This window comes from Ovis canadensis, chromosome 1 (assembly GCF_042477335.2).
Source record: "Ovis canadensis isolate MfBH-ARS-UI-01 breed Bighorn chromosome 1, ARS-UI_OviCan_v2, whole genome shotgun sequence".
In the NCBI taxonomy this organism is placed as follows: Eukaryota; Metazoa; Chordata; class Mammalia; order Artiodactyla; family Bovidae; genus Ovis; species Ovis canadensis.
The window spans coordinates 259,533,257-259,560,918 of NC_091245.1; the positions used below are offsets into that span (position 1 = coordinate 259,533,257).

A 27,662-nucleotide genomic window follows, 5' to 3' on the forward strand; every position below is an offset into this window, starting at 1 on the left:
AATCAATAAACTGATCCAAAAAAGAGGTGGACCAGAAGACCTCTAAGGTGTGCTTAGATCTTAATGTATTAAAGGCATTTCTTCCTGTTGAATGCTATAAATGGTTGGGTTTAATTAGGTTAAAACATTTATGGATCACCTAATTTGAACAAAGTCTTATGCTTGGTCTATAGGGAGAAAAAGGGTAGCCAAAGATGCATGAGAAATAGGTCTTGTCCCTGCCCTTCAAAGAAATGGGTTTGGCTAAGGAAAAAAGACTACATTAAACAGCTAGGACAAAGGAATAGGACAACTTAAATGAAAACAAAAATAACAGAGTAAGTGATATGACTAAGAGGAATTGGATGGACTCCTAATTATTAAAATACACTACACAGAAGTGAACTGACTCCTCTATAACCACACAGACAATTTAAGTGAGACCTGATGGAAAAGAACCCCAGCCTTTCCATCTTCTGGTAGTTAAGGAAGCCTCTTAAGTAAAAGATGAGGCTCATGTTCCTGACACAGGGTTACAAGAGAGAAGTAAGATTCAGCTCAACAACAGATGAAGTCTGATATGACCAAATCAATCCTACTGCAGACAGCTTTGGAGGCATTCAGAGTTTCACCCACCTGGAAAAATAAATGCCATTCCAGAGAGAAACAGCAAGTGGACATTGATAAAATACATTAAAATGGTAATGAAGCTCCCCTGGTGGCTCAGACACTAAAGAATCTGCCTGCAATGCAGAAAACCCAGATTCAATTCCTGGGTCATAAAGATCCCCTGGAGAAGGGAATTTCTACCCACTCCAGTATTTTTGCTCAGAGAATTTTTTGGATAGAGGAGGCTCGTGGCGTACAGTCCATGGGGTCACAAAGAGTCAGACACAGCTGAGCTATACACACACACACACACGGGAATGAATAAGATAGGCTACAAACTACTAATGCCATGCAGTCCCCCTTTTTTGAGACCCTACCCATGTGCCTCCTGTAGGATAGGTCATGCAAAGAATGCATAAGAAGTTCCTGGCAGGGTCCACGCTTGAGGAGACCTAACTGTCTAACTCCAGAGACAAATAAGTAAATGAGGAAAACAATTCCAATTAGTAACAAAGTCTCCTAGTTGCAAAATGTGGCCTCAAATTACAATGTCCAAAGAAGCAAAGCTAGATGAGCAGAAACGCCTGGAGTGGAGCTGGGAAACAGGGCTTTACCCTTGGCACTTCTTGGTCTCTTCCTGTTGGGCCTCTCACCCCTGAGGATTATCCCTCTCCCATCTTCTCTACCCTGGGAAGAAAGGTGGTGGGCACAAGGGAGTAGCCCCAACATTTAGTGGTCTGCCCAGCTGCAAAGGGAGGAAACCCAGGCAGACAGGCTGTGGCAAGAGAGCACACCTGAGAGAGGTGATTCTGAGGGCCGAGCAGGATGTGACTGGAAGTAACTTAAGATGTGAGTTATTTTTCCTTCCTCAGGAACAAACCCACAGTGGGGCTATCATCCTCCCAAGGCAAGATCTAATCCCATCTGCTCTTCTTCCTAAATTCTGAGGGAACAGGGGAGAGCTTCCAGTAGGAGAAAGTTCTCATTAGCTTACAGGCAGGGAATTGAGAGATTTATTTAAAACTGAAGAAAGAGCAGGAGACTCAGTCTAACACAAGGCGCAGAGTGGCCACATATCAGCTGCTGCACACCTCATCTTCCCGTTGCTATTCTCATCCCGGTGCCCATAATTTAAAAAACTCAAAATCAACAGCTTAAAAGAAAATCCAGCTTGATGAGAGGCTGTACATTTCTTGCTTCCTCCAACTATGAATAACTCTGTAAGAAAGAACACATGGCCGAAACACTGGTTTTTCCCCTTCAGGAGGATTAACAAGCAACTTCATGCAATAGAGTCACCCAGTTTATTGTTACCACTCTCCCTTTCTGTCATCCTAAACACACACATACAGGCACTTCCTCCATCAGTGCTCATGGAGAGAAGAGGGTGGGAGGCTCCTGCTGCATGCCTATAATATCTCTCCACTCAAAGTAATTACACTAGATAATCTTTTTGATTATGAACCCCCAAAACCCCAAACAAACAAACAATTCTATCACAAATCTTCTCCAAAAAGAGGATCTGGAAAGAAAAATTCAATCATCCATAGGTATCTGCTGGGGAATTGGACCCAGCTAATTCCCCAGTAGATAGCAAAAGTTGCAGGTGCTCCATCCTCTTATATAAAACATCAGTGTTGAAGTAATCTCTAGATTACTTATGTTACCTAACATAATGTAAATACTATCTAAAGTTATAAATACAATGTAAAAGCTATGTAAATAGTTGCCAGGGTGCAGCAAATTCAAGTTTTCCTTTTTTGGAATTTTGTGTAACTTTTTTTCTCAAATATCTTCGATCTACAGTTTATTGAATTGTGGATGCAGAACCATGGATATGAAGGGCTGACTGTATACTGCAGTGGATCTTTTCACACCACAAATATTCTCATGGATTTTTATATATTTCCCTCAAAAGTCTAAGATAAAAAGAGAGAAAGCCCACAAAATTTAGACAACTGTTAAGGGTTCAGTGAGCTACTGCTCATATCACCCAAGAACGCAGAAAAATCCATGCAGTTGTACTTATACCTCTCATCAGTAAATTCAAGCAAATATTTTCTCCCATACGACTCATGCAGCTCAAAATCAAAAAACCCAATTTAAAAAAAAAAGGAAGATCTAAATAGACACTTCTGTAAAGAAAACAGACAGGTGGCCAAAAAGCACATGAAAAGATGCTTAACATCACTAATTATTGCCTGCCTGCGTGCATGCTCAGTCTTGTCTGACTCTTTGCAACCCTATGGATTGTAGCCCACCAGACTCCTCTCTCCATGGAATTTTCAGGCAAGAATACTACAGTAGGTTGCCATTTCCTACACTAGGGGATCTTTCCAAACCAGGGATCAAAGCTGCATCTCCTGCATTGGCAGGTGGATTCTTTACTACTGAGCCACCTGAGAAGCCCCAACTAATTATCAGAGAAATGCAAATCAAAACTACAATGAGGTATTACCTTACACTGGTCAGATAGCTATCATCAAAAAATCCACCAAAATAAATAAATAAATAAATAAATAAATAAATGCCGGAGAGGGTGTGGAGAAAAGGGAACCCTCCTACACTGTTGGTGGGAATGTAAATTGGTAATAGCCACTATGGGAACAGTATGGAGGTTCCTTAAGAAATTAAAAGTAGAACCGCCATATGACCCTGCAATCCCATTCCTGGGCATATATCCAGAAAAAAACTTGCTTCAAAAGGATACATCCACCCCACTGTTCATGGCAGCAATAGCCAAGACATGGAAGCAACCTAAGTGCCCATAAAGAAGGTGTGGGATATATATACATATATATGTATGTATATATATGTATGTATACATATATGTATGTATATATATATATACACACACAATGGAATATTATTCAGCCATCAAAAGAATGAAATAATGTCACTTGCAGCAACATGGATGGACCTGGAGATGACCATACTAAGTGAAGTAATTCAGATAGAGAAAAACAAATGTCATATGACACTTAGCTGCTACTGCTAAGTTGCTTCAGTCGTGTCCGGCTCTGTGTGACCCCATAGACAGCAGTCCATCAGGCTCCGCCGTCCCTGGGATTCTCCAGGCAAGAACACTGGAGTGGGTTGCCATTTCCTTCTCCAATGCATGAAACTGAAAAGTGAAAGTGAAGTTGCTCAGTTGTGTCTGACTCTTCGCGACCCCCTGGACTGCAGCCTACCAGGCTCCTCCGTCCATGGGATTTTCAAGGCAAGAGTACTGGAGTGGGGTGCCATTGCCTTCTCCTAAAAAAAATGATACAAATGAACTTATTTACAAAACAGAGACAGTTTCACAGATCTCAAAATTAAATTTATGGTTACCAAAGGGGGAATATGGGGGAAATAACAAATTAGGAGACTAGGATTAATATATACAGACTACTATATATAAACTAGATAACTAACAAGGACCTACTATATAGCATTAATACTACAATGTAGTATTGAAAGACGCTTGCTCCTTGGAAGAAAAGCAGTGACAAACCTAGACAGCATATTAAAAAACAGAGATAGAAGTCTGTATGGTCAGAGCTACAACTTTTCCAGTAGTCACATATACATGTGAGAGTTGGACCATAAAGAAGGCAGAGAGGTGAAGAATTGATGCTTTCAAACTGTGGTACTGGAGAAGGCTCTTGAGAGACCCTTGGACAGCAAGGAGATCAATCCTAAAGGAAACCAACCTGAATATTCATTGGAAAGACTGATGCTGAAGCTGAAGCTCCAGCACTTCAGCCACCTGATGAGAAGAGCTGACACATTAGAAAAGATCCTGATGCTGCGAAGATTAAGGGGAAGAGAAGGAGGTGACAGAGAGTGAGATGGTTAGATGGCATCATCAACTCAATGGACATGAGTCTGAGCAAACTCTGGGAGATGGTGAAGTACAGGGAAGCCTGGGATCCATGGAGTCACAAAGAATTGAGCAACTGAGCAACTACAACTATATAGAATAGGGAACTCTAATCAATATATAATCAACATATAATCAATATTATATAATAACCTATATGGAAAAAGAATTTGAAAAGAATGGTTGAATCACTTTGCTGTACCCCTGAAAGTAACACATCACTGCAAATCAACTATACACCAATAAAATTTTTTTAAAAAACAAGCAAGAAAAGAGACAAAATTAATGCAGTGAGAGATCCACAAGTATATACGAAATTGCAGCCAATGCTAATAACTAAAAAAGGAAGCTCAAACCAGAAAAGCAATACAAGTATTTAAATTTTTCTTACCTTGAGTAGAAAAAAAAAATGTTTTAAAGTCTTATTTTGTCCATGATACAATAAGAAAAATGGAGAAATAAAGGAAAGAGTGAGAAGGGCCAGAAGGAGATACGTTTTAAAAACTACAATTTATAAGCCTAAGTATGGCTTAAGTCATTTGAGCAAGTGGTGGAAAACCATAATTTAAAAAGAGTGAACAAAAGAAACACTGATATGCTTTCAGCTCCACAGTCAGAAGGGCAGAACTGCCAGGACAGCATTACCATTGTCTGAGAACACCGGCAGGTTTATTCATGCTAAACATGCTATAATTGAGAATCAATATGGGGCAGAGTGTGCTTAAATGAACTCCAAGGGTTTGTACAAGGGTTCGTACAAGCAATCCTGTTAACGTCACATTGCATTTTATTATATGATGTTTGGAATAAAAAGCCTGTTGGTTGGGCCTGGGAAAACTTTGTTTTAAAGAGGTATAAGAGGTATAACTTCTTATGACAGCTATAATCATAACATAGATCTTCATGATAATCTCACTACACATAAAAGGAATCAACTATGAAGATAATGAACCAGTGCTCAGGTTGCACGGAGTGTCCCTAAAACTGCCTTCAATTTCTAATGTGGGAGATAAATCAGGACATTATGAAGGTCCAGGATAATTATCACCATAACAGGTGCAGGGAGAACAGTATCCTTTTTTCCCCAAAGTAACAAGTTTATTCAATCTTTTTTTTTTCATTTATTTATTTTTATTGACATAGACTTGATTCACAATGTTTAAGGTGTTCAGCAAAGTGATTCAGCTATACATACACAAGTGATTCAGTGGTAAAGAATCCACCTGCAATGCAGGAGACACAGGTTCAATCCCTGGGTCAGGAAGATTTTCCTGGAGGAGGAAAGGGCAACATGCTCCAATATTCTTGTCTGGGAAATCCCATGGACAGAAGAGCCTCTTCACGGGATCACAAAGAGTCAGATGCGACTGAGCACACTAACACATATACACATATATTTTTTAGATTCTGTTCTCTTATAGGCTATTACAAGATACGGTACATAGACTCCTGTGCTATACAATAAGTCCTTGTTGTTTATTGTTTTTTACTTTTGAATTTTTTATTTTGTATTGGCACAACATTGTAGCCAATGTTGTGATCATTTCAGGGGAACAGTGCAGAGACTCAGCTATACATATACATGTATCCATTCTCTCCCAAACTTCCCTCTTATCTAGGCTGCCACATAACATTGAGCAGAGTTCCATGTGCTATGCAATAGGTCTATGTTGGTTATCCGTTTTAAATATAGCAGTGTGTACATGACTATCCCAAAATCCCTCCATGCTGCTGCAAACGGCATTATTTCAATTCTTTTTAATGGCTGAGTAAAATTCCATTGTATTTACATACCACATTTTCTTTATCCATTCATATGCTGATGGTCATTTAGGCTGCTCCCATGCTTTAGCAATTGTAACCAGTGCTGCCATAAACATTGGGGTGCATGTATCCTTTCGGATCATGCTTTTCTCCAGACATATGTCCAGTAGTGGGATTTCAGGGTCATATGGTAGCTCTGTTTTTAGTTTAAGGAACCTCCATATTGTTCTCCATAGTGGCTGTACCAATTTACATTTCCACCAACAGTGTAGGAGGCTTCCCTTCTATTCACACCCTCTCCAGCATTTATTGTTTGTGGATTTTGATGATAACCATTCTGGCAGGTGTGAGGTGATATCTCATTGTAGTTTTGATTTGCATTTCTCTAATAATTAATGATGCTGAACATCTTCTCATGTGCCTATTGGCCATCCATATGTCTTCTTTGGAGAAATATCTATTTAGGTCTCCTGTCCATTTTTTGAGTGTATTGTTTGTTTTGATGCCGTTAAGTGACATATTAGTTGTTTATAAATTTTGGAGACTAATCCCTTACTGATCATATCATTTGCAAATATTTTCTCCCAATCTATGAATTGTCTTTTTGTTCTGTTTATTGTTTCCTTTGCTATGCAAAAGCTTTTGAGTTTAAGTGGGTCCCATTTGTTTGTTTTTATTTTCATTATTCTGGGAGATGAATCAAAAGACCCCCAAACAGCCAAAGCAATCTTGAGAAAAGAAAAATGCAGCTGGAAAAATTAGGCTGTCTGACTTCAGACTATACTACCAAGCTACATTCATCAAAACAGTATGGTACTGGCACAAAAAATAGAAATATAGATCAATGGAATAGGGTAGAAAGCCCAGAAACAGGCCCATGCACCTGTTTCTAAGACAAATGAAGCAAGACAAATGAAGCAAGACTAATCTAAGACAAATGAATCTAATCTAAGACAAATGAAGCAAGACTATACAATGTTAGAAAGACAATGTTTCCAGCAAATGGTACTGGGAAAACTGGACAGCCACATGTAAAAAAAAAAAAAAAAAGAAAAGAAATTAGATCATTCTTTAACTCCATACACAAAACATGCTCAAAATGGATTTAAGACCTAAATATGAGACTGGACACTATAAAACTCCTAGAGGAAAATATAGGCAGAACACTCTCTGACATAAATCACAGCAACATCTTTGTTTATCTATTTTATATATAGTAATGTATATCTGTTAATCCCAAATTCCCAATTTATCCCTCTTCCCCATTTTCTCTTTGATAACTGTAAGTTTGTATCTATGTTTGTGAGTCTATTTCTGTTTTGTAAATTGGTTCATTTGTATTTTTTCCTAGATTCCACATACAATATCAGATGATATGTGTCTTTTCTGACTTACTTCATTCAGTATGACAATCTCTAGGTCCACCCACAGTGCTGCAAATGGTATTACTTCATTCTTTTGATGGCTGAATAATATTCCACTGTATTTGTGTGTGTGTGTGTGTGTGTGTGTGTGTGTGTGTGTGTGTGTGTAGTAAAGACACTACACTGTCTTTATCCATTCATCTGCTGATGGACACTTAGGTTGTCTTCATGTCTTGGCTACTGTAAAAAGTGCCACTATGAACACTTGGGTACATGTATCTTTTCAAATTATAAAGAAAGAAAGAAAAAGTGTTAATTGTTCAGTCACGTCCAACTCTTTACCATCCCATGGACTGTAGCCTACCAGGCTCCTCTCTCCATGGAGTACTCCAGGCAAGAAGACTGGAGTGGGTTGCCATTTCCTTCTCCAGGGGATCTTCCCGACCCAGGGATCAAACCTGTGTCTCTCATGTCTCCCACACTGCAGGCGCATTCTTTACTGCTGAGTCACCAGAGAAGCCCAATTAGAGTTTTTGTCTTTTCTGGATATATGCCCAGGAGTGAGATTGCTGGGTCATATAGTTACTCTATTTGTAGTTTAAAGAAGCTCCAATACTGTTTTACACAGTGTCTGCACCAATTTACATTTCCACCAATAGTGTGGGAGGGTCCCCTTTCTGTCATGCCCTAGGAGTGTATATTTTCAGGTGCTTACTGATCAAGTTAGGGGTACTGGAGAAGAAACATGTGGTTACAGAAGGTGTGGCAGTTGTAGGCAGATGATGGCTAAACAAGAAATGTGATTCAGATCAGCTGGACAAATCTGATCAATAACTTCGTCAGCAAGTGCACACACAGCTTGGTGCTGGGCAGTCAGAAGCGAGGATATGGTACCATGTTCACAAGCACCCTATAAGGGGGCTATTTTGAGTCCCTTCTTACAAATGAGAAAATTGAGATTGAGAGAAATATTTTTCCCAAAGTCACCTTTCTAAAATCTGATAGAGACAAGATGGAAATGCACATCTGGCTAATGGGACAAAGGTTTTCAATGCTACCAAACAGATATGGTCACTGGAAAGAAAGGGCATTCTATGCACAGAATAGACAACTGGGCCAAGGACCAGTCTGAGTATGGAGCAGTTTGTGAACAGAAAGAGTAGAAAGTCAGACAGTAAGTTGGAGTCATACTGCATACTGTCTTTATGCCTAATTAAGAAGCACATTGTCCTTCAGACTGTTGGGAATCACAGAACTTTGGAAATCAAGAAAGATGTAAGAAAGGGGGTAAACAGACCAAAGGATCTAAACTAGATAACAGGGTTAGTGGGAGGAGGGAAAAGATGGAAACGCATTTAGAGAAACACCAGAAGGAACAAGAGGCTGAAGTCTAGTACCATATTAACATGGGATTTGGGGCTCTCAAATTAAAAGACACTAATTGAGGGTCTCTATTAGTATTCTATTGTTTAACGTCTGGCAAATATTTTACTAATGTCAATAATTAAAAATTTCAGAAGTAATCTAATAAGCGTTCTGGCTCACTGGTAAAGAATTTGCCTGCAATGTGGGAGAGCTGAGTTCAGTTCCTGGGTTGGGAACATCCTGTGCAGAAAAGAAAGGCTATCCACTTCAGCATTCTGGCCTGGAGAATTCCATGGACTGTATAGTCCATGGGGTCACAAAGAGTCAGACAGGACAGAGCAACTTTCACTTTCACTTTCCAATAGAAAGGAGACAGCTTTTGAAAGCTAAGGGAAGCATGCATCTGCCTGCCTTCATCCTCGTCCAGGAAGCTTCTTTTAAAAGGGACGTGCTAATAAGAAATCATGTTTGAGGATATTACTTCAGCCATAGCTTTGTTTCCTAGAAAGGCTAAGGCCGGGATTTAACAATGGGCTCAGTAGGGAAAGGCCTGAGTAGGATCTATTCCCTCCTGTGGTTCATGGGAAGCACAGGACACTTCACCAAAGCTGGAGGTTTCAGCCCTCCCCTCAAGCATCTATGTCCATTTATCACACTTATCCCCCAACACTTATCTAGGGAGTGGCTTAGAGCAGGACAAAATCCCAGGATTGAGGACCTGGGACTCTCAGGCATCTTTCAGGCATCATCTTTCATCTCTTTACACCTCGGAGAGAGCAGATGTCTTTACCATTGCTACCAAATCTTCATGCAAGGGCTGCAAATTAGTTCCTGATTCTATAAGAACAAACATAGTTTTGTTTTATTTTTATAAAAAATTAATTATATATGCAAAAAGTTGACTTTATCTTTGGTTTATACTGTAAGATTAGAATTTCTTTAAAATTAAAATTGAGTATTTTAATCTGGTGATATATGGTTACTATATACGAGTCTTCCTCTTCAGAAGAAATACAATCATGTATGTTAAAATGTATTGGATACAATTCTCTATTTTTCCCTTCTCGTTAAAACAATTCCATAGAAGGGATAGGTATCTTCCCAGAGTAACAAGAGAAACTGAAGCAAAAGATTCATCTCTGCTCCTTTGAGCAGCTGAGTGAGAAAGCTGATCCTAATCATCTTTCAGTAACAGACTACATTCTTTCCTCAATTAGCAGTTGCAGAAGCCCCACTGAACTTCTCTTCTGCCGCTTTCAACAGAAGCTGCCGTTAAGGAAATACTAACTCTGTATGTGTCACTCCCATGCTCCTGCTGCTTGAGAAGAGTAAGAGCCTTAAATGAATTCAGTGAGCCAATGGGCTGTGTGTGATGTCACAGAGCAGGCCCTTCACAGCTGTGATGGCCCATGAGGCTAGGACCATCATCTTACTCTGTCACAGAATCATAAATAAGGACAGAAAGTGAAGTCACTCAGTTGTGTCCGACTCTTTGTGACCCCGTGGACTGTAGCCCACCAGGCTCCTCCGTCCATGGGATTCTCCAGGCAAGAATACTGGAGTGGGTTGCCATTTCCTTCTCCAGAGGATCTTCCCGATCCAGGGATCGAACCCAGGTCTCCCGCATTGCAGGCAGATGCTTTAACCTCTGAGCCACCAGGGAAGACAGAGCCTTCTGCAAATATGAGGATGCACTCCCTTGTAAAGTCATATTCAATCATTGGTTCAAATGAAACTAACTCTCCAAGATCAGGGGTAAATAAACAGAACACATTACAACACAAAACATTTTAAAGTCTGCCTTTAAGGTAGTAATTCCCAAAATGACACCATCTATATGGAATCTATTTCTGGAGTAATAAGCCAAATTATTTTACTTTGTCAGAACTGGAATCTTACAAACCCAGCTGTTGAATAACACTTGTCAGAGATGTCAAAATGTCTTTCAACATTTAGACAGCTACCTAGCCATTATTCCTACAAGATGCATGGGTGGTTGAGAGAATCACATTTGACGGATGCAAAAAAATAAAATATCCATATGGAAAATATAACTACTGATTTCCCAATCATCTAGCCCAGCAATTTCCCTACCATTCTGCTCTGGGATGCAGCTGCTGCTGCTGCTGACACTAAGTCACTTCAGTCGTGTCCAATTCTGTGTGACCCCATAGACGGCAGCCCACCAGGCTCCTCTGTCCCTGGGATTCTCCAGGCAAGAACAGTGGAGTGGGTTGCCATTTCCTTCTCCAATACATGATGCAGACAGTCTTCTAAAAAAACAGATTCAGGCTTTTTCATAATTGCTACTGAATGCAGAGGCTTCAAAAGTAATCTTCCAATTCTTTATTATACACATAAACCATAAACACTGTGTATGTGGATTCTAAGAGTTAAGAATTCAGTGTCCTTACACAAGAGAGGTCTCACATTCTGTTGACCCTACCGCTGCTCCCTTCCAGAGAAACCACAGTCTTTATTGAGGCAAGAAGACCCAGGCCACCACTGTGTGGACCAAGAGAGGGCATCAGTACCTCCAAGACTGCCTGGGAGAAAGATCTCTATAACCAGAGGGCTGATACTTACTACAGAATTATCATATTCTTTTCCTTCTTGGTCCATACATAGACCATCAGTTAGGTTGTGGGGACAGGAAGATATGAGTAGAGAAGCCAAAACAGGAATCCTGCGCCATGTAAAGGTGGAGAAGTAGAATGCAGACTGATCAAGCACTGTTTGTGCAGACACATCCTGGAGTCTCAACAGATCGGGCAATAATCTTCCTGGTCCTGAGTTAGGTCCTGTCGCCGTGAGGTCTGGCCACATGATGGCTCTTCCTCATCCTGAAAGACCTCTGGGATTACCCACAACTTGCCACATGTCTGACGTTTGTTTTATTTTCCCATGTATTCTTACTTAAGCCTTCCATTTCTTAAGGAAACTTGAATGGGCTTCTGTTCTTGTAATCAGAGACATTTATAGATGCCCCACAGCAAGACATCTGAAAGTGTTCTTTTTCTCTTTACTAACTATAAAACAACCTCAGATTTCCCATCTGAGAGTCTACACATAACCTCACAAATTTAGGGCTACTTTGTCAGTTTCTGTATTCACAGAGAAAGAAAAGAAATGGCTGGCAAAATCCCTTTCTCTTGGATTGTATTTAAATCTCCCTTGCTGCATTTTTTCTCCCAGTCAAGAATAGAAACCAGCATGCTCTGGGAGCCTCAGTATTCTCTCCACCCTCTGTGGCACTGACAGACTTCCCCTCTGTGACTCCTGGGTTGATTTCGAGCTTCAGGGACCAAGTTTTCCACTGGCAAAACCTGATTCTTCTGGTCTCTATAGAATCATATTGGCTCCCAAAGCAGTTCCAGCACTGGGAATAGGTCAGGTTATACCAGAAATTAATGAGCCAGCCCCTCTGAGCACCTGCGACTTCTGTAACTCTAATTACTCCCCCTTTCTAAGACCCCTCAACACTCTAGCAGCCAGTGATTCTCAATCAGAGGCCATATTTAGAAATACAGGCGGCTTTGTTGGTTGACTTGATGACTTGGTTAGAGTAATACAAACATTCAACAACCAGGGATGCTATATGTCTTATAATGGACAGCAAAGTTTCACACAATGATGAGTCATTCTATCAAAATGCTAAGAGAACCTCCCTTGAGAAACACTAAGACCCCTCCAACACCCCAAGCAGAACAGAAACACAAAGTGAAGAGAGGAGGGCAATATGAGGATCGGCACCACACAGTCAGGAGAGAGGCAGCCAGTGAAGGCCATCCAAGAGTCATCTCAGCCCAGCCATCTCCAGGCCTTGTCTCCAGCAACACCACTCACAGCACGCAAACCCTCTGCTCTCATTCCTTCAGTTAGATTTAAATGACATCTTTTAAAATATGTGTCTTTATTTCTACATCTTTTCATTTGTTCTAACTATAATAGTTTCAGAGCAACTAATATTGGTACTAGAAAAGAGATAATATCACCTGAAAATTCGTCCATGTTGCTCAAGGGCTTAACTACTAAATATGTTCTATACTACTTTACAAACTAATTCTTTAGGGGATAACGCCTCAGAGCTTAAGCTTGTGAACTAATACCTTCTTATGAAACACTTTTCTGAGCCATGCTGGGGCTTGGAAGGAAGGAAGGTGAAAACTCTCTCACCACCTGTCCCAGACCCTTTGTGAAGCTCTGATGCTCTAGGCCTTATCAAAAGAGACATCCTGCACAAACAAGCTTCACCACCGAGAGTCAGGGTGTGGAGACACCAAATGGAAAGAGACAGCTCAGCAGCCTGGGATTAAAGCACAAATATTTTTGAGGCAGTGCACTCAGTTATGTCAGAGAGACAGGTTCATGGCACTTTCTGTGACAGGTGCTTCAGCAAGCTAAAAAGTTCAGCAAGATCCTCTCACAGGCTGAAAAGTGACCCAGGATGGAGAAATCCAAAACACAATTCTGTTCTAAATGAGGTGAGGTCTTGTTACAACAAGCACACACACACTGTCACTACGAGTATGGATTTCTGATAAAGTCTTTACAGATTAAAGCAGTGCTGTCCAACAGAACTTCCTGATGATGGCCACACTCTCTGTCCACACTGTGCTGTGTCAATATGGTCTTGGTGTAAGTTTGGTGAGTGTATCTAATAAGTACAAAGACCAACACCTCAGCAAGGCTGAACTCAAACCTGCCAGGACAGTTTACATCTAATCCCTGCACTTGCTCTTCCTAAACTGAGCTTTTCTAGTAAAATAACGTGACTGCTTCAGGACCAAGGCAAGGTGATAGCCCTTTTCACCATTCCAGCACAGTTCTAGAAGATGACCAGAGAACAACCAAGACCCTAAAACATTTTATGTATCATTCAAAGGGCATGGGTTGAAGACAACCCCTTTTCTATACTTTCAAAGGAGAGAAATAGATGGAAAAGCTAAAGAATAAAAACGGACTTCTCCAAACATTCTCTGGTATTTGTTGTATTACTCACAAAATCTGCTCTAGGATCCATAGTAATTTGGGAGGATATTTTTCTTTGGGAGGGTAACTTCTTTATGTCCTTTGGTGACTTTATGTCCTAGTGACTTCCCTTCACTAGGTGGCACTAGTGACAAAGATCCCACCTGCCAATGCAGAAGACTTAAGAGACTCAAGTTCAATCCCTGGGTCAGGAAAGTCCCCTGAAGGAGGGCATGGCAACCCACTCCAATATTCTTGCCTGGAGAATCTCCATGGACAGAGGAGCTTGGTGGGCTACAATGCATAGGGTTGCAAAGAATCAGACATGACTGAAGCAACTTAGCACTAATTATACGAGTCACTTTAAGATTACCACAATCTCCAATCCCTAGCTAAAAGCAATTTCTTTGACTGCTCTTCTAGCAGCTTATTTCTCTCTCCTCCACGTTCCCATTTTTCCCTTTCCAAAAAAAAAAGCCTTTATTCAAGAGTATATTGTTGAAATGAACTGAATATGAAGGCTTCAAGTGAAATCAGAGTCTGGCACTATGCATCATTTCCCACACCACTGACCCTTCAAACTCCCCTGCTCCTCAGCTACTGCCTTCATAAAGATTAAGAGAGATCCCTGGGTCCTGGGTATTTTAGGAGACAGGTATTTCTTAGCATTCATAGAGCTCTCAAGTAATCACACAGTGCTTTGTACATCCCTTCTTTTGGCTTCAGACTTACAGATGCTGTGTCTACTTTACAGGCAGGGAAACTAGCATAATGAGGCTAAGTTACTGAAATGTCATCCCAGAGAAACTCAAGAGCAAAATTAAGTCACCTCCAGCAGTGGTTCTCAACCAGGGGCAGTTTTTTCCCCAGGGCACATTTGGCAATGTCTGGAGACACTTTTGATTGTCATGATTGTGGTGGGGGTTGGGGGAACTACAGGCATCTAGAGGGTAGAGGCCAAGGACGCTGCCGAACATGCTTCATTGCACAGGATAGCCCACAACAAAGAAGCACCGGGCTAGGCATGCCAATGGTGCTGAGGATGAGAACCCCTGATCCTCTGGCATCTCCAGCACTAGTTTCTTTGGCTTCTAATCAATAAAGAATAGCTCCCTCTGTAATTTGATCCTCATACAGCATTTATACGGAAACATACCAGTTGAGTGCTATTTCTGTCATGCTATACTTTTTGGTGCCACAGAGGAAAATAAGGAAAAGCTGGCAAAGTCTGGCTCCTTTCCTCTAATGAGAAAGCTTAGCAGAGACCAGGTCCTTTCCTTAGTGACCCCCAGGCGCTGAGCTGGGGTCTGTGTCTGGCTGCTCACCTAGACCCTCCAGTTGTTGACGTGCCCTGTTACAGCTCCCTGTCCTCTGCTTTGCTTATCTCTAAGCACATGCATCACTCCAGAGCTGTAATGATGCATGCTTATGGGAATCTCCAGAGATCTACAGCTCCTAATTGTCTATTTTGTTCAGTAAATTGTACTCATTACTGAGCCATGTGAGGCACAGAAGGACATCAGCCTTACTGGGTGCCCTCTGTCTGAGCGTGGGTAATGGGACATTATCAGCAAGGACTCCACAGTATTGAGCTAAGACGCTTAAAAACAATCCTCCATTCAGTTCCTCAGCTGAGTACTTTTTTTTCTTCTAAATATAACGTCCTATCCCCCTTTTTCCTAACCAGTCTTAGCTCTGCTTAGATTTGTATTAATTATTATTTTCTCTTTAGTGAGTCTGGTTTTAGTTTAAGCTCTAAAATCCAGAGACCTCAGAAAGGATGGGATGTCCTTTCCACTCCTCCCTCTCAGCCCTCCACTGCCTCTGAGAAGGGCACACCAAATCTCCTTCTGGTCTCAAAATCTTCACGACAGATGAAAATCCAAAGCAGCTTTAGTTATAATGCTCCTGGTGCCTACATCCATTGCACTAAGGACTGCAAACAGATGAGGAGGGAATGGACATGTGACTTCCAGTGACACTGGATAAAATAAAATGGAATGGGCAGAACCATGTGCTTTGCTACCGCTATTATCTACCAAACTGAAAATCATCAACTCTCTGGTAAGCAGTTTCCCATCCCCCGAAAAAAAAAAAGTGATTAACGCAGGAAAAGTCAAGCAAAGTGATCCATGGAAGAGTAGAGTGCTGAGAGAGGGGAATTTGTGTCAGCAGAGATAATAATATGATATGGCTACAGGAAAACAGCACTCAGGCCTAGTTCCCTTCTCAGAAGGGCCCAGCAACACCCTCACCCTCTACGTAAATCAAACCCCATACAAACTCACTAAAAAATTCTTAGGTTGAGATATTGCCATGTAGATTCTATCCCATCACCTTGATCATGGTTTTAGCTTTGTAAGTGCTGATCTTAACAGTGTTTATGACCTGAATCACTAAAGGCTTTGGGAAGCTTTCACAGACAGGGCACTCCACTGCACTGACGCCAAAAGGCTGTTAAGACAAGAGTAAAACCAGAACAACAATGGCAAAGAATGCCTTTGACTTACCCTGGAGTAGAGGGTGTGAGAGCCTTCAAATGCACTTACATCCTCATGACCCATCAGCTCTGTTGCCTTTCATCACTCACTTCTGCATGGTGGATCACAACCAATCGATCACCAACTACCAAAGATGAAAAATGAAAGAATGAATACGTTAGGCCAGAAGATCCATAACTTCAAGTTCCAAGCCACTGCTCCTCAAGTGAATTTGCTAGCGTAGGCTAACTATCAGTGTTTACTTAACACAGAAACCCAAATATATATAATGGTTTAAGTTCAATAAAAGCTTATTTCTTGTTCCTGTATACATACTGCACAATTGAACAGTCTCCCTTAACAGCAATCCAGGCAACCAGGCTGGCAAAAGTCCTGCCATCCTTTAACATAGCATCCCACGATCTCGTAGGGACCCTCTCCATTCCAGCCTACACAGAGTATAAAACAGCATGGAGGAACTTGCGTGGGTGCTCTCTTTTTGTTTCTTTTTTCCCTAGAAATGGACCACAATACTTTTCCACTTCCACTTAGTTACACAGCCACACCTAAATCCGTGGGTTGCTGGGTAGCTAATAATCAGTATCATATAAGCCTGACACCAGCCCAATGAAGATATTAGCTTTAGAGTCTGGAGTTCTGGGTGAGACACTAACAGTAAATCTGACTTAGTTACTTAATCACTCTGAGATCTGGTTTCCTCATCTGTGAAATACTCTGCTTCCCTCATTGACCTATGCGTCAATGTGAGACTCAAAAATGAGACAAAACAGCATGCATAGCCTGGGTATCTTGACAAAATGCTGAGCTGCAAACTCCCAGATGTTGTAGTAGAAAAGAAGATTGAAGTAGAAAAGAGATTTTAAAAATTAGAAAATATTTTTGTATTCCACAAAGTGATCTGCAGATATAAAGAACTGGCACCAACTTTGATTATACATAAATTCCCCATTATCAGGATACCAGGTAAAATTTCAAAGAGTCACAAGATTTTGGAACTAGAAAGAATTTAAGTGGTCACTGCTTTCCTGTCTTATTTTCCAGGCAAGGAAACAAACTCAGAAGTCAACAATGTCCCTCAAATCTCATACTAACTCAGTGTGCTGGAATTAGAGTACAGAAATTGGACTTTTTCTTCTGTTATTACATAAATTCAATCAAAAATTGAATTGCTGAAAAACAAAAGGTAATTCTTATTCTTCTGCTAAAGTGAGAGCAAATGGCTACTCTGGCCCAAATCTAAAAAGGTACCAGAAGGTAGCATTCACCAGCATGGACCACCATCATACCAAACATAAGGGAAGGGGGTCACAGGGCAGACCAAGTTTTTCAAGCAAATGTTCTTCGAAACAGTGATCTCCACCAAAGTTATATCTCACAAGTCCAAAATGCGACCTGAACACAAATTAACTTCTGTATACCTTCTGGCAAAAACAAGAATTTTTATATTCTATACACACACACTGAGTCATTGCTATTAAGGGACAATTAGAAAAAGAGAATTTGAGACTGCAAATAAAAAAGGGAAAGGAAATATTAATAATTAGCTGAGGAGGAACAGAGGTTTCCATAGCCAATTATGGGGACAAATAAAGGAATCTCAAGATTTTTTTTATCCATGATACTTAAATTATTTTGCATCTCTGAGAGCATGGTGAGTCCTTGAAGTTAAGAGCAGAAAGTAAAATATAGGGCCTCAGCAATGAAAGACAGGAGTCCAAATTCAAAGTTCTAAATCAGGAAGGGAAGAATGGAACCACTTAATATGCATGTCTCCAATAAAGAGATAAAAATTTGAAAGTGTTTTGGCAAAATTAGGAGGGACTACTTAATGAACAAGAAATGAAAAATGGAAATCAATACTTGCATATCCATCGTTAAGATGAGTAAAATGCTATTATCAGCATCTTCATCTAGTGAGTAATTTCAAGCATTTTAATAAAGGTAAAATGTTCTAAGAACTGCTACAGGTTACTCCACCCCCAACTCTCTTCTGCCATAGTGTCTCTGCTGCTGCTAAGCCACTTCAGTCGTGTCCGACTCTGTGTGACCCCATAGACGGCAGCCCACCAGTCCCTGGGATTCTCCAGGCAAGAACACTGGAGTGGGTTGCCATTCATGTCAAACTCTTTGTGACCCCATGGACTATAGCCTTCCAGGTTCCTCTGTCGATGGGATTTCCCAGGCAAGAATACTGGAGTGAATTGCCATTTCCTTCTCCAGTGCATGAAAGTGAAAAGTGAAAGAGAAGTCGCTCAGTTGTATCCAACTCTTAATGACCCCATGGACTGCAGCCCAATAGGCTCCTCCGTCCATAGGATTTTCCAGGCAAGAGTAGTGTCTCTAGCACCTCAAAAACTCTCCCATCCTGGCAATTTCCCAGAACCTCTTCTCGACCCTAGAAGTTTTACCTATTCTTGTGCCATGGACTCTCCCGTACTTTTGGCAATCTACTGAAGCCTAAGGAACTCCTCAGAATAATCTCTTAAATGCAGAGAAAATAAAAAGGAAATCAATTATATGGAAATCAATTATATGGAAATTATTCTAGTCACATAGCCTTCAGAGAGTCCATGGACCCAATTTAAAAACATCTGATTGGGGAATGACTCTTTTAGGGTAAAGAAAGTTTTTTTCTTCTGCAGGAAAGTTTTAAAAAGAACAAGGATGTATAGTAAAGAATACTACTCAAGAACAGTCAGTGAAGAAAAGAATGAGGTGCAAAAAAGAAGTCAGACCTTGAATTTCTGCCCAACACAATACTATTCATGCTGTGGTTTAAAAACCCTACTTTAAGGAATTACTCAGAATTTTCTTGGCTCCAGCCCTGTAGACACAGCATCTTCTTCGTACTGATGGCAGGTGAAGAAATTCAGCACTGGAAAAGGCAGAACTGACATGAGCTTGGGTCCCAGCTTTCTACCACTCTCTAGTTCTGTTAGCTTGGGCAAATCACTCAGCTCTGAGGTGAAACTCTTTGTCTATGAAATCAGAAGGTCAAGCTACACCATCCCTAAGGTTTCCTACAACTCTGAATTATTAGGATTCTCTGAGAAGAAATATCAGTGAGATTTCTTTTTGCTCTAGGTTCACTGCATGAAAATACCTTTTAGATGAGAATTTTTCAGGGGCTTCAGAAATGTTGACACTATAAGAATCAGCTGGGTGTAGAATTTTTGACTTAGAAAGGATTTTTTTCAAGAGACATCTCACCCAATTCCAGTGACCCAGGTGAGAAAACTGAGGTTCAGAAAGGCAAAGAAATGTATTTGAGGTCACATGATGAGGTAATGTTAGCAAACTGTTGTGACTACTTCTGTCTAGCGTCAGCAAGATTTTAGGATTTGGCATTGGTATAAAACTCAGCTCATGAGTTCACTTGAAGAGAGATGGAAATAAACTCCAAAAAGCTGAGCCATAGCACAAGGACAGCACGAGGAAGCAGGTGATTTGGGTAATGACTCCCAGGAGCAGAGTTCTATGCCTCCAAAAGGGTCAAAGCTCATATGCACAGTAACCTCATTAGCAACAGTATCGCCCCCTTCAAATATATGGATACAAAATTCATATAAAAACAGTCAATTATTTTTTTAAAAAATGAAAGAAAAGGTGGTTCAAAAGAGGGGAACAAATGAACAAACCCTGGCTAATAAGGTCAATAAAACCAAAGTTCAGGATGTGAACTGCTAATAAAATCTTAAAATTGTAGAATACTTGTTAGGAATTTTTAAGTTTTAGAAGAAACTGATTCAGAATAACTTTGACCTACTATTGTGGACAGCTCTAAAATATAGTAATCATGAGCATTATTTTTACTAATACTCTCACCACTATCTTCAGATACATAATTATAGGATATTGATTCGGTTTAAAAGTTATATGCGTATTTCCATAGTTCCGTCCACGTGTACAGACAAGTTTTATAAGCAAAGGCGTAGACACTAGGAAGTTGTTGGGAAATTTGATTGAATCATGAATTCAACCTCATTTTCAATTAGCCAACAATATGTATGCAAGAGCTTTCAAAACCTGTGTTCCAATGCTTGTCAGCTTACCCTCTCCATTTCCCACACACAACCAGCAAAGTAATGGCACCCATTCTCAACCTCCACAACCATCATTCCTACTTTGTATCAATATTTATGGCTTTCGTAACTTTTTTCTTTTTTTTATGATTTTCTTTGGAAACTGACACAGCCTTTCAAAATCTTCTAGACCAGACCTATACATCACTGGTTTGCCAGCTCCTGTTTCATCTCCTCCAGGACTTCCCAGAGACAGCAGTGCCATCTACTGGTAGGGAGGGCATAACTTGTTTTCTGGAAGCCTGCGGTTGACATGCCTGAAAGAATGGCAGCCTAGATTTGTGTTTTTGTGAGCCTTTCTTTTCTACAGCACATTACAAGCGTAACTGATGCTTACAACCTGAGACATAGAAATCCGCAGGAGCCCCCATCATGAAGGGCAGGTCCTTGGGAAGCCGTATAAAACCCAGCCTGTCAAACCAGTAGAGAGGCAGCTCTGCCTTCTCAAAGCTCCAAAGGCAGAGCCTCACTGAAACACTTCCTAGGGCTTCCGTATCAGATGTTCTCACCTTGCTTCCACCTGTGGCAATGCTATCCCACTCTATCTTACAGCAAGAGTCCAGGGAAGGTGCTTAGACCTCTATCAACGTGACGGCTCTTAGATTTACACAGTGTGACACAGATCCTGCTCAAAGGACCGTACTGCTTAGGCATGCAGGTCAGACTCTAATCTCTCATTCACTCTTCCCTCCCTGACCCAGGGGACAGAAACGACAGAAAGGAAATGATTTTGTTGTTGCTTTGGGAGCAACATTAGTGGGCTTTTACTGAATCAGAGAATAAACCTTGTCCTGTAGATCACTGAGGTACATTGCTTCCCTTAAGATGAACTAAGCCTGCCAATCTTTCTGCTTTCCCTTGTTTAACCTAATAAGTGTTTTTCAACCTTTCCAAAACGCTTGCCTCCCTTTCACAGACTAAACATAAACACTGCACGCCCTTTGTGCAGTTTATATAACAAAAGCGACATTTTCTCTCTAAACACAAAAGCATATACCTTTTCAAACTATACTTCCTACCCGAGCCTCAGAATTCCTTCCTCTCCCCACTGATACCAGCTAGAAACAAATCACTGACAAGTTCTAAAATTACTCTAATTTGCTTTATGTACCAATCTGTCAGGTGACAATCTATATTTTACTTTATGAGGTCATTTGTTACATTCCCAACAAGCTTTGCAACACCTTTTCTTTTACTTTGGCTCACCCCAGAAAACCACCAGAAGTTGATCTGCTACAGTTGATGTTAATTCTGATTCCCCCTAACAAATTTAAGTGTGCCTTCTTTAGTTAGTTTGAACTTGCCAAGTAAATTGATTTCCTAACAAGTTTGGGCATTTCACAGGCATGGTGTGTGTCTGAGATGTTTGGGAAAAAAAAAAAAAAGATCACACCGTTTCCTAAAGAAACAAAACTTTGTATGGGGAAGGTAAGAGTAATAAAAAGCCTTGGAACCCTGTCAGGATGTCTCTGAGGAATCAGGTAGAGAGATTCCTGTCCATTTCCTACCAGAATAAGTTGTAAATGAATTATAGTGGAATTCCATAATACAGTAAAATCTTTCTAATGATAGTTTAAACCGTTCTGAACCAAGCAGACTAGCAGGTATAGCTAATAAATTAACTAGTGGAAAACTGAAGGGGCTTTTCATACTTTGTTATGAGCTGTACAGTATGCTCTTGCTATTTCAGGTTTAGGGAAATTGAGAAGGAAAGAAGCAGAGGATGCCTTTTGTAAAGTATGACTTCAAGGAGACATCTCCCATCCCCAAACCATAATCACACACTCACACTCACACTCACACTCACACTCACACACACACACACACACGCAGCTTTTGACATCCAAAGGCCTTCTTTTAACACGCACTTTTGAAAGAATTAAGGAGATCTAAACGGGTGTAACCTGCCTTCCCTTCTCCCTAGCACCCATTAACATGCTAAAAATAAGTCATTACTTGATTCGGCAGTCCAGAAAAACCTCAGTTTACAGAGATAACCAGCACCACCCCCCGGGGGGGAAAAAAAATCAGGTTTTCTTGAAGGAGAATATCCGTGTGATGGTCTGCTCTGCAGTTCACTGCAGGGATCTTCCCCCTCACAACTACCAGCCATCAGTTTCGCTGTAATTTCTCACTGTAGCCTCTCACTTAGACCTTCTCCGCCAGTGCCCAGCGGCTTTAAAAAGATAATTTTTCCCCCTTCTCTTTACGAATCTCTTGATCTTGATCCCTTCGGCAGGCTGAAAGCGTTTCGGTGCAACTCTGGGGTGAGAGCTCCAGGCAGGTCCGGAGAAGCCTTCCACCGACGCACCTGGGCTGGCCCGCGGGTCCTGCCCCCACCCCTGCCCGCACGGCTGCGCCAGGAATACGGCTTTGGTCGCCGCCGCCGCCGGATTAGTTCGAGTCCCGTGGCTTGGCCAAAGTGACACTACATTTTTTTCCTTCGTTCTCACATGTGACAGATCCCACTGCATTAAAGCCATCTTCTCCCCGGCTCTAGGCCAGGTCTTGCGCCGGAGACGTCCCCGCCCCACCACCCTTCACCCTTTACCTGGGGAGGGGGTCGGTACCAGCATCCCTCCGGGAGAGAAACAAAGGCGGAGGCGAGGCTACCAGGTGGGCAACTCCCCTCGGGTGGACCCGTCACCGCGGTGAAGAGGATGGGGAGATGCACTAGCGGGCAGAAAAGGGAAACCGAGGCACCGAGGGAGATGACTGAGCCTGGGTCTGCATCCTCTCCCAAGTGAGGCTCCCCGAGCGGGCGGACCTCAGACTTCCCCCCGCCCCGCTCGCCCGCAATCGGCCGCGGAGGGGCAGGGAGCCCGCCCCGCGGCAGCTCTTACCTCGGGAGAAGCGCTCCCGCTCCCTCCGACGGCTCGGGGAAAGAGCCCCGCCGCTCGCGCACGCGCACTCGCGTTCTCGCCCCTCCGCGCCACCGCGCGCGCCCCTCCGACCTGGCTTTGGCCCGCCCCGGCTCTGTCCGTCAGCGTACGCGAGAGCCAATCCACTAGCACGGGAGGGCCAGCGCCGGTCACGTGGTCGACCTAGCCAATCACCAAGCTGCCCTCGGCAGCACCCGTTCCGATGTCTCCGGGGATTCGGTTGCTACAGAGTGGATCGGGTGAGAGGCGTGTACAAAGGGCTGGATCTCTGTTTGGGGCTCTGATTGGTGCTAGATTGACAATTACTAGATCTATTGATATCTCAAATGCTAAATATGAACAAGAATGACCTGGGCATCTTATTAAAAAGCGGATTCTGATCCAGTAAGCCTGAGACGGGGACTTGAAATTCTGCCCAACAATCTCTTAGTGATGATGCTCCTGGTCTGAGGACCACGCTTTGGGTAGTAAGATTTTAAAGGCACTCGTCTAAAAATGATGGTTATAACCCCCTACTCCATGTTATCCAGAAGTTTCAAAACCTTTTCCTTCCTCAACTGATAAAGCATTCCAGTGACTGACTGAACAAGGGGTGTTTTGGTGACGCTTGTAGTTTGGACACAGGCTGAGGGAAGGCATGTTTCATTTGAACATCACCCATCTTTGTTCATGGGGCAGTAACTAATTTGGTGGACTCTCCTCATTGAGAACACTAAGTCATCCTGAAGTATTGGACATGTGTGTCACTGTGCTGTATTCTTGGCCAGAGAAGAAGCATAAGTGGTTCCTGTTTTTTGGAAATTTGCAGTCTGTCACAGAACTACACAGGCAAACTCGGGAAGAAGCATTATAGGAATAAAATCCAGGGAGCTAACTGCTGCAGATCCTTGGACAATTCAGGTCAGAACTATCCAATATAAGCCAGAGCTTGTAATATCCTATCTTAGGAATCTTTAAGATTGCCCAGATAGACTTCTGTCAGTAATTCCAGAGTCTGGAAATCAGGAAGCCCAGTGCCTCTGTCATCTCTCAAACTTGACCTAAATCTGAGTGTTTTCAGACTGGCTAGACTATTTGTTGTTCAGCATAGTCCTATTACCCAATAGTGTACTGGTGTGATTCAAAGGTCTTAAGTGCTACAGTCTCCAAAACCTTCTTCCTACTTCAGGCCAGGTGGTGTGACACTGCTTCAGCAGTTTTCTCTCACTATTCCTCAAGGTGATCAAAATGTCACTTAGAGGAAACTTATATCCTTGTCAGTGTATAGAGAGCCTCTGGCTTATCAGCCCCAGAAGTGAAGCCTGCTTAATAATCTCAGCTATTGTTCACCAGCAACTCTATCAGAGATAGCATAGCACAAAACTCAGAATTACAAGAATGCACAGAATCGAGCACAGCAATGGTTCCAGCTGCAGCAAGAGTAAAGAAATGTCTAACCAAGAAGAACATGTTTGAAAATCTCAGAGAAAGTTTATTTTACTATCTTTAAACCAGTGGTTCTCAAGCTTGGGTATACAGTAACAGTTTTTTTTAAATTGGAGGATAATTGCTTTATAATGTTTTGTTAGTTTCTGCCATACAACAGGAGAAGGCAGTGGCACCCCACTCCAGTACTCTTGCGTGGAAAATCCCATGGGCAGAGGAGCCTTGGTGGGCTGCAGTCCATGGGGTTGCTAAGAGTCAGACAGGACTGAGCGATTTCACTTTCACTTTCATGCACTGGAGAAGGAAATGGCAACCCACTCCAGCGTTCTTGCCTGGAGAATCCCAGGGAAGGGGGAGCCTGGTGGGCTGCCGTCTATGGGGTCGCACAGAGTTGGACACGACTGAAGCGACTTAGCAGCAGAAGCCATACAACAATGTCAATCAGTCGTTAAGTAACCATATGTCCCCTCCCTCTTGAATCTCCCTCTCACCCCCCCCACCCCACCCCATGTCACCACTCTAGGTTGTCACAGAGCACTGGGTTGAGCTCCAGCTCCATGTGTTATACAGCAACTTCCCACTAGCTATCTGTTTTATATATGGTCATGTAAATGTTTCAGTCCTACTCTCTCAGTTTATCCCATCCTCTACTTCCCCTGCTGTGGCCACCAGTTTGTTCTATGTCTGTCTCTCTATCCCTGCCCTGCAAATAGGTTCCTTAGTACTATTTTTCTAGATTCCATGTATATGCATTAATATATGATATTTGTTTTTCTCTTTCTGACTCATTTCACTCTGTGTAATAGACTCTTAAGTTCATCCATCTTACGAGAACTGACCCAAATTAATTCCTTTTTACAGCTAAATAATATTCCATTGTACATACCTATACTACTTCTTTGTCCATTCATCTGTCAAAATGGAAATAAAAACAAAAATAAACAACTGGGACCTAATTAAACTTAAAAGTTTTTGCACAGAAAAGAAAGCTAAACACAAAATGAACAGACAGTATCGCTTTTAAGGAAATAGATTTTGGAGTTCCCGTGCCTAGAGATTCTGATTGGAGTGAGGAGTGGAGCCTGGGCAACAATAGGTTTAAAAAGTTCCACCAGTGATTTGTATCCAGCCATGCTTGAGAATATCTATACAAGCTGCCAGATTGAGGGACTCATTTTTTAACAGGGGAAATCAACTCTGCAACACAAATCACTAATGACATAAAGACTGGAAACAGAGGGAAAGCTTCCATATAATTTGTGAGAACAGATTTTTTTAAAGCCAAAAAATAATTCATAGGCAATAAATATTCCAAAGACTATTTAGTGGACTAAATTTAAAAGCCAAGTTCACAACTAGGTTTAATTCCAGTTGATTCAGTAAATATTGCCCAAAAAGCCTATTACCTTTTGACAACCACTCCAAACTGATGAAATCTCTGGTGCTATCTTGACTTGTTTTATGTCCTTCTTAACTAAAAGCAGATTTCTGTTTGAGCATTATTGAGAGTTATTCTCTAAGGCTTTTCCCAAGACTTGCAACAGAATCACCTGGAGTCCTGGTGAAAACACAGATTCCCAGGTCACACCCCAAACTTCCTCTAGGCTCTCTCCTGTAACAATTCTGAAGCCAGTTCTAGTTAAACTTGAATCTACATTGTATCTGCTGTTACAGAACATCTCAAGCTCTGCTACTAGTTTAGTTTGCTGTGATAGCTAAATGAAGGAGGTGAGTCCATTTGAAGGTATTCTGAAAGAGTCTCAATTCTCTTTATTGAGATTTTACCAAATTCTTATATTTTGTGACATAAAATGATTAGTGCCTGGACCTTGGAAAACTGTTGTTGCACAGAGTTTTTCTATGGAGTGATATTTGCTGTAGTGGAATATGACCTCATTTTTAACTGAATTAGTGAGATACCCTCAGAACACTCTGCCAACAACAGCCATCTTGCTCAAAAATGACTTGATTTGCCACGTTAGAAATATGGAATCCGATGTGTAAGTCTGAAATCTAACTTCCTTCTGCTCTGACACTTTTAAAAATATATTTCACAGCATTAAATGGAGGAGAAATTTTTCTCACCTCATAAACTTGTAGCTTTATCCACTGGGTAAAATAAGGACAATTTTCACTGATATTTAACTAGCACCAGTAATTTAAAATTTTAACTAGAAAAAAGCATTTATTTTATCTTGTGAATATCATCATTACAAAAAGATGCATCAAGAAACAAAAGAAATTCTTGCTGGAGGGTAAAAATTGGAAGAAAAAAAAAAAAAAAAGAATATCCAGGCTGCCATTCATTTTCTGTTTCTGTTTGCTCACCTCACAGGTATAACCTGGCTATTCTGTCTCAGGAAATGGAAATGATAGTATCTGATATAAATCAGGCGTTAGCTTATGCAATCCCCCTTCCCCATTTCCCCAACGTGAAATTGCTTAGTAAGAGATTTAGGTATATTTGAAAAGAAAAGAAGATTAGATATAAACAGCCAAGTCTCCAAAAATCCAGCCATTGCTCCACGATAATCAGAACCTCCACAGGACTGCTTTATGATTGCTAATTATGTTTTCATCTCTCTAGCAATAAATAGCTTCTCTAAACTTCATTTGTTTCATTCATGAAGACCCACTGATTACCCAAGATTCTGGTCCCTGTCTATCATATAAATCTAGCCAGGATAACCATTTTCTGTCTATATCTTTGTTTTAATAGCTTCTATCTTTTCTCCACTTTACAGTGTAAAAGTGTGTAGATTTAGCCTAAAACACTGGACATTTTAAGATAAGTTTATGTTCTTTACATTCTTTATATTATCTGTCAGTTCAGTTCAGTTTAGTCACTCAGTCAT

At 41.4% G+C, this 27,662-nt stretch overlaps 1 protein-coding gene across 2 annotated transcripts in view; it reads right to left on the minus strand.

Moving 5' to 3' along the window:
- The window catches only part of TMEM108 (transmembrane protein 108), a 420,950-nt gene extending 397,462 nt beyond the window's left edge, over nt 1-23,488 (minus strand). Inside the window, exons 1-2 of one of the 2 annotated variants that reach the window (XM_069565912.1) lie at nt 23,344-23,488; nt 16,428-16,542 (exon numbers count right to left, since the gene is read on the minus strand). The gene's annotated coding sequence lies outside the window, so the exon portion shown is untranslated. The remainder of the gene's footprint in view (nt 1-16,427; nt 16,543-23,343) is intronic. The other variant, XM_069565916.1, reaches the window with a different exon arrangement.
- Between the last annotated feature and the right edge of the window lie 4,174 nt (nt 23,489-27,662).